Genomic DNA, 17,893 nt, shown 5'->3' with positions numbered 1-17,893 from the left:
AATAATTACATAAATAGATCATATAACAATCCCTCAACATGCAACAAAGAGTCACTCCAAATCCACTAATAGCGGAGAACAAACGAAGAGATTATGGTAGGGTACGAAACCACCTCAAAGTTATTCTTTCGGATCAATCTATTCAGGAGTTCGTACTAGAATAACACCTTAAGATACAAATCAACCAAAACCCTAATGTCACCTAGATATTCCATTGTCAACTCAAGTATCCGTGGGCATGATTATACGATATGCATCACACAATCTTAGATTCATCCAACCAACACAAAGTACTTCAAAGAGTGCCCCAAAGTTTCTATCGGAGAGTCAAGAAAACGTGTGCCAACCCCTATGCATAGGTTCATGGGAGGAACCCGCAAGTTGGTCACCAAAACATACATCAAGTGGCACACGATATCCCATTGTCACCACAGATAAACACGGCAAGACATACATCAAGTGTTGTCAAATCAAAGACTCAATCCGATAAAATAACTTCAAGAGGGAAACTCAATTCATCACAAGAGAGTAGAGGGGGAGAAACATCATAAGATCCAACTATAATAACAAAGCTCGCGATACATCAAGATCGTGCCATAGAGAGAACACGAGAGAGAGAGATAGGTCAAACACATAACTACTGGTACATACCCTCAGCCCCGAGGGTGAACTACTCCCTCCTCGTCATGGATAGCGCCAGGATGATGAAGATGTCCATCGGTGAGGGATTCCCCCTCCGGCAGGGTGCCGGAATGGACTTCCGAGAGGTTTTTGGTGGGTACAGAGGCTTGCGGCGGCGGAACTCCCGATCTATCTTCTCCGTGGATGTTTTTAGGGTACGTGGGACTATATAGGCGAAAGAAGTCGGTCGGGAGGTGCTCGAGGGGCCCACGAGACAAGGGGCATGCCCAGTAGGGGGGGACCCCCTATCTCCTGGCCTCCTCGAGGATCTTCTGACATGAACTCCAAGTCTCCAGGATCATATTCTTCCAAAAAATCATGCTGCCGGAGGTTTCATTCTATTTGGACTCCGTTTGATATTCCTTTTCTTCGAAATACTGAAACAGGCAATAAAACAACAATATGGGCTGGGCCTCCTGTTAATAGGTTAGTCCCAAAAGTAATATGAAAGTGTATAATAAAGCCCGTAATCATTCAAAACAGATAATAAAATAGCATGAATGCTTTATAAATTATAGATACGTTGGAGACGTATCAGGGTCCACGAAGAAGCAACCTTGTCTATTCCACCATGGCTTCCGTCCACGAAGGACTAGCCTCACTCGTGTATATCTTCACGAAGTAGGCGATCTCCTTTCCCTTACAAACTTCTTGGTTCATCTCCACATCATGCCGAAGGCTCCCAAGTGACACCTAACCAATCTAGGAGACACCACTCTCCAAAAGGCAATAGATGATGTGTAGATGATGAAATCCTTGCTCTTGTGCTTCAAATGATAGTCTCCCCAACACTCAACTCTCTCTCACACAACATATTTGGCTATGGTGGAAGAATGATTTGAGTGGAAAGCAACTTGGTGAAGGCTAGAAATCAAGGTTCAAATTGTAGGAATGGAATCTCTTGATCTCAACACATGAGTAGGTGGTTCTCTCTCAGAAAATGAATGGTGGAAGTGTAGTCACATTCTGATGACTCTCTTACTAGGTAAGAGGGGTGGAGGGTATGTATAGCCTCCACATGAAATCCAACTGTTACACACATTTGACCCAACTCGGTGGCACCGGTCAGAAATCTCGGTGGCACCGACCTGTGTAAAAGATATGAACATTGGAGGTCTTGGTGGAACCGAATGGAAACATCTCGGAGCAATTGATGTGCAATGGTAGGGCAAAACCTCGCTTCGGTGGCACCGATTTCATCATCTCGGTAAGACCAAAATAAAGAAATAAGGCAATAGAAGGTTGGCAAGCCAGCTCGGTGTCACCGATTGAAAAACTCGGTAAGACTGAAATAATTGCACTAGATGACAGAGAGTTGGCGATGCCATCTTGGTGGGACCGAGATTCGTATCGTGGATCCGATTTGTTAGGGTTTGGTTGTGGCAGTTTCCAAATGAACTCTGTGGGTCCGAATAGGTAAGATCTAGTGGGACTGAGTTGGCTTTTAGGGTTTTGGACATATTTGGATAGAGAAAGTGGCTGAGGGTTTTGGAGCAATATCACTAAGCACTTGAGCAACTAGATCATCATCAAAACCTCATCCCCTTTTAGTAGTATTGGCTTTCCTATGGACTCAATGTGATCTTGGATCACTTAACCAAAAATGTAGAGTCTTGAGCTTTTGCCAATCCATGTCCTTAGCATTTTGAAGGATCCACATCCTCTTGTCCTTGCCATGCCACCGTTGAACTTATCTGAAATATTCTAGGTAAAGCTATTAATTAGTCCAACAATATGTATGTTGTCATTGATTACCAAAACCACCAAGGGAGCAAATGTGCTTTCGATCTCCACCTTTTTGGTAATTGATGACAACATACATCAAAGCTTCAAGTAAAAATGTAATGAGTGGTTCATTCAAGCTTTGAGGAACATGTAACATGCATAAGCTCCCCCTATAGGTGTGCAATCATGTTTATGATCTGAGTTGAAGACATGTGAATGCACAACATGATAGAATGAGTAATGAGTTACATGTATCTTGGCTGTATGCATCAGAGCAACAATGATGAGATATGTACCTTCATGTTTATGATTCCCTCTTGCAAACAATATGTGCAACAAACAAGAGATTATCATGTATATGAGTGAAATGCATATACTTACCTTGTGGTGCTTGAACTAATTGAAGAAATGATCTCGAGAAAACAATGTTAGACAACACAAGGAAATTTCAACAAGAGAGAAGACACAGGATCCACAAGAGTACCAAGACCGGGATGACATGTGTTAGATAAGTATGACTAGGTGAATACTCCTTTAGATATAGACATGTCCCAAAAAAAGGTTTGCAATAAACTTCCAAGGATTTTTCTCCCCTAAGGTTGAACTTCCTCTCCCCCTGAATCTAGCATAGGATAATGGGATTAGGTAGGGTGAGACAAAATCAGAGCAAACTAAAAAATCAGAGCAAACTAACTGAGAACAAAGATAAGCTAACAACATATCTCTCCCCTCTTAGAGACATGTAAATTCTCTCCTCTTATGATAATGCATCTCTCTCTTCCTTTCTTAGAAGAGGTTTGTGAATAAGCTTTGATGTGCATCTCTTTACCCCTTTGACATCAATTTCCACGAAGGGTAAGCTTCAAGGTTGTGATTCAAGTGAGTATGGTCAAACATTCTCAGCAATTAAATCGGTGACTCCGATTGATTTCGACCGGTGACTCCGAGATTGAGGAATCACTGATAGAGCGCATCGGTGGAACCGAATTAGTCCTCTTCGGTGGAACTAATGAACCGCGTGCAGGGTTTAATTGCACTTCGGTGTGGCCGATGAGTTCAGATTGGAGAGACCGAGTTCAGCATGGAAGGAAAAATTTGTCAACCCAGCTCACTTGCAATAGAGTTCTCACAAAGATTTCCAGGGAATTTGAATAGGATTTGCAATGAATTTATCAGAGTCTAACTAAAAACACAAGAAAATAAAGAGAAGAAATCTAGATGAAGTTTTTTGATTTAAAAGGAGATGTCACTCTAGCAAAAGAAATGCAACTAAGGAAAGGAAACACTAGAGAACTTCATCTAGAGGGGGGTCGGCGACAACGTCACCTATGTTAGAGTATATTGACTTAGGAGTCAAGTGAGATCACTTGATCATAGGTCATACTCATCGTTAAGCTCAAAATGGGGTTAACATTTTTCATTTAAGCATTTCAATGTATTCACATCTTGTTGAGTGGCATTGACTCATGATGGAGTAAAGCTTCTCTAAGATGTGAGGACATACCTTAGGCTTGTTATCGAACTTGATCACGTAGTTGAGCTTGTAGTGGATGCTCATATGAATTGAGTTGGGAGCATCTCTTATCTATTTGAAGCTCATCTTCCTACATGGGTTAGTCTTGCAAGGAATAACATCCATTTATCCAAATTGACAAGAGTGAAATTAATTGTAAAGAAGTTGTCAAAGGATATATCGAGTGTGTTTTTGTTCCCTGAACACAACAACCAAAGTGAAGATACTTGGTCATGACAAGATTGCTCATGATATGAGTGATTTGCAATCTTGTGAAATGAAGATCATCTAAGTACCTATAGGGGGTTAGATGCAATACAAGGGTGCAAATGTATACAAGACATATGATCATCATCATAAGAGAAATATTAAGGATTAGTCATTATAAGCTCATCCCTTGCATGCATACGAAGGAGTTTCTGCTCCAAATTTGAGGCATCAATGATATTCAATTCACTCCTCAATGACAAAATATCTTCTCATCAAGAGGTTTGGTGAAGATATCCGCCAATTGTTTGTTGGTACAAACATGCTTAAGATTTATGTCACCCTTAGCAACATGATCACGAATGAAACGGTGATGAACTTCAATATGCTTAGTTCGAGAATGTTGCACGGGATTGATGGTACTCTCGTTATCACACAGTAATGGAACATGTCTCACATGTATCCCATAATCTTTGAGAGTTTGGGTCATCTGTCCGCGACAACTTTCTCCTTAGGTGGAGCACCCATTCCGACGACGGCCACGGGACGGGGGGGGGGGGGGGGCAAACATTGGGGGTAGCATGGCGGCAGCGGCAGGGACAGTAGGAAATGCGGGGTCGACCGTGGCGAGGTACGGCAGAGCTGCGGTGGTGACTGCGGGGTCAGGGGAGGCATCCATGCGGTCCGATGGCGGGCGGTGGGAGGGCAAGCCTGCGGCAAGAAATTTCCATTTGGCAGTTGGGCTTTGTTCGGCGTTGCATGTTTTTTGCTTGGGCGGTGATTGGTGATGAAAATTTGCATCAACAAGTGATGTATTTTACATCTATAGCAAAAGACGAGTTTTTTTTGCATCTAATAATCTGTTGGGGCACTATTTCTGGGCCTTCATGATGTAAATTTATGTTATTTATACATCTACAACACCTATTGAAGGTGCTTTAAGAGCAATAGATTCGCCATATGAACGATCGCCGCTCCATATGAATACGGAGGTCGCGGCGGCTGTGTGCAAACATAAATTCGCTATAATGCGACCTCCATATCTGCCTACAAGTAGGACTCATTCTTCATTGGGTTGTAGGTTTTTATGGAAGGTGATTTATGGCATGCAGGTACACGAGCACGCGGATCCTGGTGCATTATTGGGTTATAGTTCACACTGGATATTGATCCATGACCTAACTACATGGAAGGATAAGGTTAAAAGGAAGGGGGACACACCAATATTTGTGCCCCTCACCCGACTAATGCACCCTAATGGGGGGGGGGGAGGGGGTATCCTACTCATGGTTTTGAACCCATGTCGCGGCACCAAAATACACAAGAATGGGAGCACGACCACAAGCAATCAGACTAGTTCACGCATGGTCAAACCTTGCTCCCCACATCCCAAGAACGTCATCTGATCTAGGGTGAGCACCGCTGACATGAAAAATCATCTTCCTTGTTGCCGGTGATTGAACAATGCCGGTGGTGGCCCCACCCCGAAGGATGCCCGTACCTGCAGGGAGCTTCTACTTTGACTCCTCATTACACCTACATCGAGCAGGCGCGTGACCTTCACTAACTAGCAATTGTTGCTCTTATTGCACGTAAAACCCTAAATCCCTATTTGTTTAATGCTAATTAGATGTTCTAATGTTAGGGTTATGATCTAATGATTTTATTTCTAAATTTCAAGTCTAACAAGCCATAGCAACAAGAAGTTTAGCATACAACCATGTCAATGTTTGATCTACATTGTCTTTGTCTCGTTCCTAGCGGTGGACTTCAAACACGGTTGTTCAAGAGCCATGTGGCTATTAGGGTTTCTTTGATGCTTGTTGTGGAATTTTTTTTCCAAGTCGGTTGCTTACATCTTTGTAATTATTTTTGTAGCTGAAGTAAATTTGAAATATCTTCCAGTGTTTTCTCTGGAAAAAAGGCATACACATTGCAAACCGAAAATTGTTACCACGACTCAGTGATGAAGAAAAATTAAAATAATTGCACTGACTGTACAAATTTTTTTTCGGGTAAAATAAATTTGTGCAGTTAGTGGCCAAACTAGGAGTGTCTGTTTTGGTTTTTGCCATATGTTACCTTGGCGGGAGGTCCTTTTTGCCATTTGGGGGAGACGTGATCTCCAATCCACGAATACGAATACGCGCCCGAAATTCAGCTTTAGCTGCTCTTTAGCTTGGCTTCCACCAAAGGATAGTGTGTCAGTGCTACTGCTACTGGCTCAAGCAACATGATGAGCACGACTACCTTTTCTTTTGCTGGGTGAGCACGAGTACTTATATTAGAGAAATAGCAACTTTGAGCAAAAGATCGGGGTGGGTTTGTTTGGCTTGCAGCACTATACTAGCTTTCTCTGTTGTTTTGAAGGGAGGGACCGAAGAATCATCACAATCTTTATTTTATTTTGGCGCAAGAGTAACCGATGAATCATCACAGACAGAACAAACCACTCAATCAATCAGAGAAAACGTTGCGAGTATTTTACACATTAAATCTGATTTGTTCTACTCCATCTCGATGATGTAACGCACAGGGACACGGTGCAACCGAAGGAACAAATAATACTAGTGGTGATTAAGTACTTTGTTTCTTACTAGCAAAAGAGCCCGTGCGTTGCAACGGGTCCGATGGATTGCACTGTGTCCCCCCAAGCATGACAACGTACGCATAAAATTAGGTACAATTACTGTTAAGGTCAGCCATAGGCTCAATTTCTGTTCCAACTTCCTGCCAAGCAAATAAATCACCAATGCTTAATTCTTTTTCTTTTCTTATTATGATGTCATACATCAGGCTGTGTACAGTAGAGTTAAAATAGCAGTTATATACTGCACGAGAACAGTATAAAATTCAAATGATGAGAGAAAAACATCAGGGTGGTAATGAAATTGCTACATGTTTGTACCTTCAACAGTTGTATTCCTTCCTCGTAACTGAGCCTCAAGATACCCTCTAGGTACTGCAGGAATAAACACAATGTGAGTCGCCATTTCAGCTACAAAACCCAGATATTGTAACATTACTGGAACCACCAAGCAATAAGAAGCAACAAATATTTTACCTTCACTAGTTCAAATGGATACTGCCTATTAAATGCCTCGAGTTCCGTCTTCCAATTTTCATTCAAGTGTCTGAACAATTCTACAAATAATCCATCCACAATATCGCAAATCTGTTTGAAGAAACAAGTTCAGCCATTGTCGTGTTTGTAAATAAAGATTTCCGCAAAAAAAAAGTGTTTGTAAATGAAGAGCACTCTACCAAACCTGCTCACCTCAAAGGAGTGCCTCATAATCTCCATTTCAGCGTCCAAACCAACAAACTCACACAGATGCCTATGTGTGTTGGAATCTTCAGCTCTAAACACATCCCCAACCTCTAAGACACGACGGAACCCACCACAGATAGCCAGCTGCTTGTGCAGCTGAGGGGATTGTGCTAAACAAGCACACTTGCCATTCTTATATTCAAGTTTGAATACTGCTGCTCCACCTTCACTTGACCCTGAAATCAGCTTTGGAGTGTGGATCCCAATATCTTTTGAGGACAAATATTCTCTGAATTTCTGTAGTATCCAACAATGGTAAATATTTACTAACCAGCACAAAAAAAAGCATCAAATGCTGCAGAAATGCATAAAAAATAAATCCGTGCAGCCTTCATAAAACAGCTTTTGTAAAAGCATATGCATTGGCTTGACAAATACATATTCAACACCGAATGATAAAGTTAAAACTCAATCCAATCATTAGTGTAATCAGATTGCAGGCATAACATTAAGATCACTGGATCGATCAGTGTCTAGAAACAACTTAAAAGACCAGCACGGTGCTGAATAAAGGCTTTTTTTGCGGGTGCGAAATAATTACAGGCTGAGGCTAAAGTTTTTTCTCTAGAACACGCACAAGGATGTGTATCATATTATTCATATATTATAGAAGAAGAGGCAAGAGCCTATCCACATCATTACGACCAAATGCAATGACAGTCCAGCACTAAGTGCTGCTATGGTGCCTGCTCATGCACACTCCACCTAAACGACCACCCAAAAGTATCACTGAAATCCCCACGCAGCAGCCCAGCCAATGCCACGCTTTGGCCCAACGACTCAAAGGGGTCACCAGATCAGATACGTTTAATTCAGTGTCCAAGTAGAATATTTTATCTAAGCTACACAACATATTACTACATAACATGGTATGTTTAGTTCTGCAAACTCAATTCATGAATATATCACTGATAGCAGCAGTCCTAAAAGCAAGAACAAATACCAACGTTTTCAACTTGATGTTGTATACGGAAAACGGCTTGACCTGCCGGTGTTCCCGGCTCAATAACTCGATAGTCTAAGCGTGTCCTGACCAACGCAGGGAAGTGGCACTCCCTTCTGCAAAACAACAAGATCCCATCAGCTGAACCCAGATATCATCATCATCGGAGAATTGGAGCAACAACAAAACTGTGTCCTCCTCCTTCATGCATTCAAAGAGGAGGCAAGCAAATGCAGATTGTACAGGCGGTTGACATACTGCTTCAGCTTTTGCAAACTCCTCCGCACTCCAGCCGGCATCCTGCGCGCTGATCGGTAGCCTCGGGTCGGCCCTGGTGATGCAGTAGAGCTTCCTCACCTGAATCTCCAGTTCTCCACCTGCCAGCCATCAAACGGGGATCAGAAAATAACAGACAGACAAAGATCAGCTACGGCAGAAAGAAACCTCTCGCACTGTGGTGTATCTGAGGGGCTTGCCGAGGAGGGCGACGGCGCCCTCCACGACGACGATCGACTCCTTGGGGAGGGACAAGGCGAAGGGCTCCATCTGGGCGCTGCCGGCGAGCACGTTTTGCACGGCCACGGTGCTCCTCATCCCCTGCCGCCGCTCCAGGAAGGCCACATTCTTGGTCTTGGACCCACGGTAGACTGCCTGGGCGTCGCGCGGACCAGCACGGAGCAGCCGGCGGCGGCCTTGTCGAGGCGGCCGATCTCCGCCCACGGTTCATCGGGGACTGCCGTAGGGAGGATCTCCCCGGGGAGGACGTCGCCGTAGTTGGCCGCCGAGGGGTCGTCCTCGGCGTCGGGCTGCTGCTTCTTCTTCTCATGCTCCGGCGAGGGGTCCTTGGCGGCGGGCTTCTGCTGCGCCTGCGCGTACTTGGCCGCCTTCTCGGCCTTCCTGGCGTCCCTCTTCCGTTGCTTATTGCTGACGGTGTCTGCGGGGACGCCCGCTTCGGGGGCGGGCGGCGCTTTCTCGGGCTCGGAAGACATCATGTCGTCACCGGCGGGGAGGAAGCGAGCGAAGGAGCAACATTGCGTGGGCGACGGCGGCGGGCTGAGGCTTAGGCGTGCTAAACAGTGTTTTTTTTAGAAAAAAGACGAAACGTTTTTTCAGATAAAACAGGGACGGCGGGTTTAATTCATAAAGGCCACAGGGACCTTTTTATAAAAAAGCCGCGACGGTGAACCCGGAGACCCAATCCATGCTTTATTATTAGGGAGAGATAAGAAAGAAAACTGAGAGAAGCCGTAACAAAAAGGGTATGGAAGAAAAGCGCAAAACGGTGGTTGGAGGCTGACTTTGTTGTAGCCTTGCGACGGTGGGAGACAGAGGAGAGAGAAGCAGGAAAGGGACGGGGAGAGGAGATCTGGGAGGGACCGCGACCGGCGGCCGGTTTGCGCGTCCGCTAGTGGCGTGTGGTGTGCGGGGGCGAATCCATCCTGGGCCTTTTTCACTATTGTGAGAGCATCTCTAGCAAACCCCCCGCATTCCGTCAGCCCGCAAAACATGTTTGCAGTTCGTGCAAAATCGCTTTTGCGGGCTGGTTCGGGATGCCACAGATGCAGACTCCTAAATGGACCCGCAAAAAAGTATATTCGCGGAATATACCTTTTTACGAGTCGGTCTCTACGGGTTTTGTTCGGACACCGCCGCGACGACCCGCAAACAGAAAACGACAATTCTCGTATTTGACATAAGTTTTCATAAATAAGTTCAAATTCAAACGACATAACACAATTTTACGCGTAAATAAAAGCCAAGTTCAGTACGACAAACGCAAAAGAGGGCCCTGCAAAAGTTTGCGCCCATGTCCGGCACCATCTTGGTCGATCTTCACTCTGGCGCTTGTTCCAACTCCCACACCGAAATCATCCACATTGCCGCCATATGGAGCAGAGAAAACATCACCGGAACTGTAACACGGACCGGCCGACGCGACCATTCTCCTCTTCAAGATTTCTCTCCTTGCCATATCATGCCATGTTTTGGTGAGGTCGTCCATGTCATTGCGGTTCATCGAAGACGCGTACCTTCCGGCCATTTCGTCGAACACCTCGCTTGCGGGGGGAGCGACACCGTTGAACGGCATCGCCGGAGCACCTCTTTCCGAGATGGAGTGAGAGGATGAAGAAGGTGGTTTCTTTGTAGCCGGAATCTTCCTCCGCTTTATGCCCGCGACCTTGCCGACCTTCTCCGCCGCTGGCCGGGATCGCCCTGCGGCGTTGGCGCCCGGAGCACGGGCCATCGCGGCGGGGGCAGCCGAATTCCCGCCCTGCACTACCACGTCGCCCTGCAGCTTGCGGGCAGGCGCGGCGTTTGCTTGCGCGACGGCGGCGGGGCCAACATGGCCGGCGACGAGATCCGCCCGAGGGGAAGGAGCGTGCGCGACCTCGACGGTGACGGGGGACAACATGGGGTCGTCCATGGCGGCAAGGGACGGTCGAGAAGGAAGCATCGGAGCATGCGGAGGTGGGGCAATGGTGGAGGAGGGTGGTGGGAGCGGGAAAGGGTGCGCAGAAATGTCCCTCCCGCCAAATCCCGCTGCGGATAGGGGCTGAGCTCGGGTCGGCCTCCCAGCCCATGAAACTAGAGGTTGTGGGAGAAGATTTGCCATGCCCCGCAAAAATATTTGCGGGCCAGGGCGGGATGCGGGGTCTGATCGACAAGTTTTCCCTCTCGACCCGTATTTTGGCAGTTATTTTGTGAGCCGGGGCGGGATGCGGGGTCTGCTAGAGTTGCTCTGGCCCTTTGAACGAACTTTGTCACAAAATGAACTCGACGTGAAAGTATTTCACGTTCTGACCTTTTTAGCAACGCCGTAGCCCACGGCGTTTCTGCTAAACATAGAAACGCCGAGCTAGCCAGCGTTTCTGACCAAATAAGAAACGCCGAGGTAGCTAGCGTTTCTCACCAGGTAAGAAACGCCCAAGTTTATGGCGTTTTTGACCAAGTAAAAAACGCCATATGTCTTGGCGTTTAGGCCCTGGTTATGGAGCAGTTTTTCACCTTGGCGTTTCTGAGAAGGCCGGAAATGTCACCGACCTTAGCGTTTCTAGCCTGGCATCTCTGGCGGCCGACGAGAAAGATCCCGACGGGGAAGTGAATGGGTTGGGTGCCAGTGAAGAAACGCCAAGCCCTATGACGTTTCTTACCTGGCCCGCAACGCGAGCTACCTCGGCGTTTCTTCTTTGGACACGAACGATAGCTAGCTTGGCGTTTCCATTTTGGGCAGAAACACCGTGAGCTATGGCATTGTTAAAAGGGTTAGATCGTGAAATACTTTCATGTCGAGTTCACTTTGTGACAAAGTTTGCCGAAAGGGTCAGGATAGTGATTTCGGCCTCCATCCGGCGCGTCCAACCCAAAAAGCAACGGCAGCGCCCGCGTCCTTGTCGCCGCTTGTGTGATGCGCATGCCGCTGTGCTTGTGTTGGTTGGGCACCTACTACGGATAGTTGTCTTCGGCAAGCCTTGCAAACACCAGAGAGCATTGAAGCACGTTGATATAATTTTGTGAGATTCAGCCATGCCGAAGAAAGAGTCCCAGATCCAGAGATCTTGTGAGGCCACAACCTGAAGTATGACAGTGCAATCTTTGACATGGCCCTTATACTCCCCCTATCATGCAGAAGGGCAATTCTTCCACTCCCAATGCGTACAATATATGCTACAAAGCATCCCTGGAAAACCCTTGCTGGCATTCATCACCAACAAGCGGGCTGTATCTGCATCATTTGGCTCTCTCAAATACTCAAGGTCAAACATTGTTGTCATAGCCTTGCAGAACTTGTACATGGACTCTAGGCACGTGGACTCGCTCATACAGACATACTCATCAATGAGATCACCAGGAACTCCGTATGCAAGCATCCGAATAGCGACATTGCATTTCTAATAAGAGGAGAAGCCAATCTTTCCAAAGGCATCCTCCCTGCACTCGAAATACTTATCGTATGCCATCACCCCCTCACGGATATGGTTGAAAACATGCCTAGCCATATGGAAACAACACTAGAATAGGTGATGTTTGAAGAGCAGGTTAGGTGTGCCGCAGTAGTCCTTCCAGAGAAGGAAATGGCCGCTCTCTCGGTTATGATTCAACGCTGGAGCGTGCCCCGAGATCGAGCCCCGGAACAATGACCGCTGCCTACTAAGGTGGTCATGGACGATCAACACAGCAACCACAATATCCTCATCGTCATCCGAGTCACAAATGAAATTATGGAAAAAGAAATCGTCGGTGGAGTCCATTTGTACCTTACGGGCAAACCGTCGAACAACTTGCAGGCATCGTCGAAGAAGCTGGCATGTGAAGACCCGCACGCCTCCCTTGGAACAGGTAGTTGGCCTGGTGGCGTCTGGCGGTCGTGGCGACGTCAGATGAGCGAGGTCAATGCGCTTTTGCCAGTAGAGCCGAGGGCACGGGGGTGAGGTGATGCTCGCGGCAACGTTGGGGAAGCTGCGGTGGTGCGGTGAGCCAGTGGTGACAGTGACATCGGGGAAGCTGGCGTGCTCCGAGGGAGGTATGTGGGCGCGGATGGCTAGCCTGGGCACCGGAACTAGGCGGTGGCGGTGACGGGGTGGAACGACAGGGTCTGCAGGCTGTCGGGGCGGGGGGGGGGGGGGGGGAGAGATGGCCTATGTGCCACCGATTGGCGCGCCAGGAAGAGGAGTAGGCGGGTGTCGCAGGTGTCTGCCTCGTGTCCGCGGTGACGGAAATAAGGCCCAAATTTGGACCTGGAATGGGTTGCCTGGTGATATGTCTCCAACGTATCTACTTTTCCAAACACTTTTGCCCTTGTTTTGGACTCTAACTTGCATGATTTGAATAAAACTAACCCGGACTGACGCTGTTTTCAGCAGAACTGCCATGGTGTTATTTTTGTGCAGAAACATAAGTTCTCGGAATGACCTGAAAATCCACGGAGATTACTCTTGGAAAATATAAAAAATACTGGTGAAAGAATTAAGGCCAGGGGGCCCACACCCTGTCCACGAGGGTGGGGGGTGCGCCCCCTCCCCCTAGGAGCGCCCCCTGCCTCGTGGGCCCCCTGGATGGCCACCGACCTCAACTCCAACTCTATATATTTGCTTTTGCGGAGACAAAAAATCAGAGAGAAAGTTTCATCGCGTTTTACGACACGGAGCTGCCGCCAAGCCCTAATCTCTCTCGGGAGGGCTGATCTGGAGTCCATTTGGGGCTCCGGAGAGGGGGATTCATCGCCGTCGTCATCATCAACCATCCTCCATCACCACTTTCATGATGCTCACCGCCGTGCGTGAGTAATTCCATCATAGGCTTGCTGGACGGTGATGGGTTGGATGAGATTTACCATGTAATCAAGTTAGTTTTGTTAGGGTTTGATCCCTAGTATCTACTATGTTCTGAGATTGATGTTGCTATGACTTTGCTATGCTTAATGCTTGTCACTAGGGCCAGAGTGCCATAATTTCAGATCTGAATCTATTATGTTTTCATGAATATATGTGAGTTCTCGATCCTATCTTGCAAGTCTATAGTCACCTATTATGTGTTATGATCCGACAACCCCGAAGTGACAATAATCGGGATACTTCTCGGTGATGACCGTAGTTTGAGGAGTTCATGTATTCACTATGTGTTAATGCTTTGGTCCGGTACTCTATTAATAGGAGGACTTAATATCCCTTTTCCATTAGGACCCCGCTGCCACGGGAGGGTAGGACAAAAGATGTCATGCAAGTTCTTTTCCCTAAGCATGTATGACTATATTCGGAATACATGTCTACATTACATTGATGAACTGGAGGTAGGTCTATGTCACCCTATGTTATAACTATTACATGAGGAATCGCATCCGATATAATTATCCATCACTGATCCAATGCCTACGAGCTTTTCATATATTGTTCTTTGCTTATTTACTTTACAGTTGCTATTGTTACAATTACTACAAAACTGCTATCGTTACTTTTACCACTGTTACCATTACTATCATACGACTTTGCTACTAAATACTTTGCTGCATATACTAAGTTATCCAGGTGTGGTTGAATTCACAACTCAACTGCTAATACTTGAGAATATTCGTTGGCTCCCCTTGTGTCAAATCAATAAATTTGGGTTGAATACTCTACCCTCGAAAACTGTTGCGATCCCCTATACTTGTGGGTTATCAAGACTATTTTCTGGCGCTGTTGCCGGGGAGCATAGCTCTATTCTTTGAGTCACTTCGGATTTATATCTGCTGATCACTATGAGGAACTTGAAAGACGAAAGAACTAAGATTTTTCCCTCAACTACGAGGGGAGGTAAGGAACTGCCATCTAGCTCTGCACTAGATTCTCCTTCTGTTTTGAGTAAGCTTGCGATACCTAAACCTGCTACTGTTATGAATTCTGATATGTCGCATGTTATTGATGATGCCACTTCTACTATGCATGATACTTATGATGAAACTACTTCTATGCTTGATACTACTATGCCATTAGTTGAATATCTTGATGAACAACTTGCTAGGGTCAGAGAGAATGAAATTATTGATGATGAAATTATTGAAGATAGTGATGATGAAGGTTCTCCACCTAAGTATGAATTGCATGTTGTTCCTGAGGGTTATGTTATGGATGAAGAAGCTGCTAGAGCTATTCTTGCTTGCAATGACAAATACGATCTTAAGAAGTTATTAGCTAAATGGAAGCAGCAATCTCTGAATGCTAGAATGAAATATGACCCTGCTTTTGCTACTTCACCTATTTTTGTTACTGATAAGGATTATGAATTCTCTGTTGATCCTGAGATAATTACTTTGGTTGAATCTGATCCTTTTTATGGCTATGAATCTGAAACTGTTGTGGCACATCTTACTAAGTTAAATGATATAGCCACCCCGTTCACTAATGATGAGAAGTCTCGCTATTATTATATCCTTAAGATATTTCCATTCTCATTAAAGGGTGATGCTAAAACTTGGTTTAATTCTCTTGATCCTGGTTGTGTGCGTAGTCCCCAGGATTTGATTTATTACTTCTCTGCTAAATATTTCCCTACTCATAAGAAAAAAGCTGCCTTGAGGGGAATATATAATTTTGTGCAAATCGAAGAAGAGAGTTTCCCTCAAGCTTGGGGGAGGCTTCTCCGATTGCTTAATGCTTTGCCTGATCATCCTCTTAAGAAAAATGAAATACTTGATATATTTTATAATGGACTAACCGATGCTTCCAAGGACCACTTGGATAGTTGTGTTGGTTGTGTTTTCAGGGAAAGAACAGTCGACCAAGCTGAATTGTTATTGAATAATATGTTGACTAATGAAAATAATTGGACTCTTCCTGAGCCAATTCCTGAGCCAATTGAGCCAACTCCTGAGCCTATTCCTAAACCAGCTTCGAAGAAAAGGGGAGTTCTATTTCTCAGTCCTGAAGATATGCAAGAGGCAAAGAAATCTATGAAATAAAAAGGTATTAAAGCTGAAGATGTTAAGAATTTACCTCCTATTGAAGAAATACATGGTCTTAATATACCGCCTGTTGAAGAAACACATTGTCTTGATAAGCCGACACAGGTAGTAAATGTAAATTCTCTCTATAGATATGATGAGGTTGAAATCCCATCTACTAAATTTCCTCGCCAATGTTTAGATGAATTGGATGATTTTATGGCTAGGCAAGAAAGTTTTAATGCTTATGTTGGTAGAGAATTAAAGAGTAATGCTTACATGATTGGATGCTTGAGTGATTATATGGCTAGAGTTAAAGGTGAACTTAAACTCATTAGCAAATATGCTTCTATGGTTACCACTCAAGCGGAGCAAGTACTTAAAGCTCAAAGTGATTTGCTCGATGAATTAAATAATAAACATGATTTTGCTCTTAGAGTGGCTACTAGAACTGGTAGAATGACTCAGGAACCTTCGTATCCTGAAGGCCACCCTAAGAGAATTGAGCAATATTCTCAGAGAAATAATCTAGAGGCACCTAGTTCTTCTAAAAAGAAGAAAAAGAAAAATGATAGGACTTTGCATGCTTCTAGTGAACCTATTGTAGACACACCTGATAATCCCAATGATATTTCTATTTCTGATGCTGAAAAACAATCAGGTGATGAATATGAACCTAGAGACAATATTAATGATAATGTTCATGTTGGGGAACGTAGTAATTTCAAAACAATTCCTACGCATACGCAAGATCATGGTGATGCATAGCAACGAGAGGGGAGAGTGTGTCCACGTACCCTCGTAGACCAAAAGCGGAAGCGTTAGCACAACGCGGTTGATGTAGTCATACGTCTTCACGGCCCGACCGATCAAGCACGGAAACTACGACACCTCTGAGTTCTAGCACACGTTCAGCTCGATGACGTTCCCCGTACTCTGATCCAGCAGAATGTCAGGGAAGAGTTTCGTCAGTACGACGGCGTGGTGACGATCTTGATGTTCCACCGTCGCAGGGCTTCGCCTAAGCAACGCTACAATATTATCGAGGTGAACTATGGTGGAGGGGGGCACCGCACACGGCTAAGAGATCAAGAGATCAATTGTTGTGTCTATGGGGTGCCCCCTCCCCCGTATATAAAGGAGTGGAGTAAGGAGCCGGCCAAGGGGGGTGGCGCGCCCTAGGGGGGAGTTCAACCCCCACCGGGAGTAGGACTCCCCCCTTTCCTATTAGGAGAGGGAGAGGGAAGGAAGAGGAGGGAGGGGAGAAGGAAAGGGGGGGCCCTTCCCAATTTGGATTGGGCTTGGGGGGGGCGCCCCCTCCTTTGCTCCTTTCCCCTCCTTTCCACTAAGGCCCAATAAGGCCCATATACCTCCCGGGGGGTTCCGATAACCTCCTAGAGCTCCGGTATTGTCCCAATCTCACCCGAAACCTTTCCGGTGTCCAAATATAGTCGTCCAATATATCGATCTTTATGTTTAGACCATTTCGAGACTCCTCGTCATGTCCGTGATCACATCCAGGACTCCGAACAACCTTCGGTACATCAAAATTCATAAACTCATAATAAAACTGTCAACGAAACCTTAAGCGTGCGGACCGTACGGGTTCGAGAACTATGTAGACATGACCGAGACACTTTCCGGTCAATAACCAATAGCGGAACCTGGATGCTCATATTGGCTCCTACATATTCTACAAAGATCTTTATCGGTCAAACCGCATAACAACATTTGTTGTTCCCTTTTTCATCGGTATGTTACTTGCCCGAGATTTGATCGTCGGTATCCCAACACCTAGTTCAATCTCGTTGCCGGCAAGTCTCTTTACTCGTTACGCAATGCGTCATTCTGTAACTAACTCATTAGTTACATTGCTTGCAAGGCTTATAGTGATGTGCATTACCGAGAGGGCCCAGAGATACCTCTCCAACAATCGGAGTGACAAAACCTAATCTCGAAATGCACCAACTCAACATGTACCTTTGGAGACACCTGTAGAGCTCCTTTATAATCACTCAGTTACATTGTGAAGTTTGGTAGCACACAAAGTGTTCCTTCGGTAAACGGGAGTTGCAT

At 45.6% G+C, this 17,893-nt stretch overlaps 1 pseudogene; it reads right to left on the bottom strand.

Moving 5' to 3' along the window:
* Positions 1-6,802: 6,802 nt before the first annotated feature.
* Positions 6,803-10,645, bottom strand: LOC123067512 (aspartate--tRNA ligase 2, cytoplasmic-like; annotated as a pseudogene).
* Positions 10,646-17,893: the final 7,248 nt, after the last annotated feature.

The sequence above is a fragment of the Triticum aestivum genome, chromosome 3B (assembly GCF_018294505.1).
Source record: "Triticum aestivum cultivar Chinese Spring chromosome 3B, IWGSC CS RefSeq v2.1, whole genome shotgun sequence".
NCBI lineage: Eukaryota > Viridiplantae > Streptophyta > Magnoliopsida > Poales > Poaceae > Triticum > Triticum aestivum.
The sequence above is the reverse complement of the archived record's forward strand: the minus strand, read 5'-3'. Positions and strand labels throughout refer to the sequence as shown.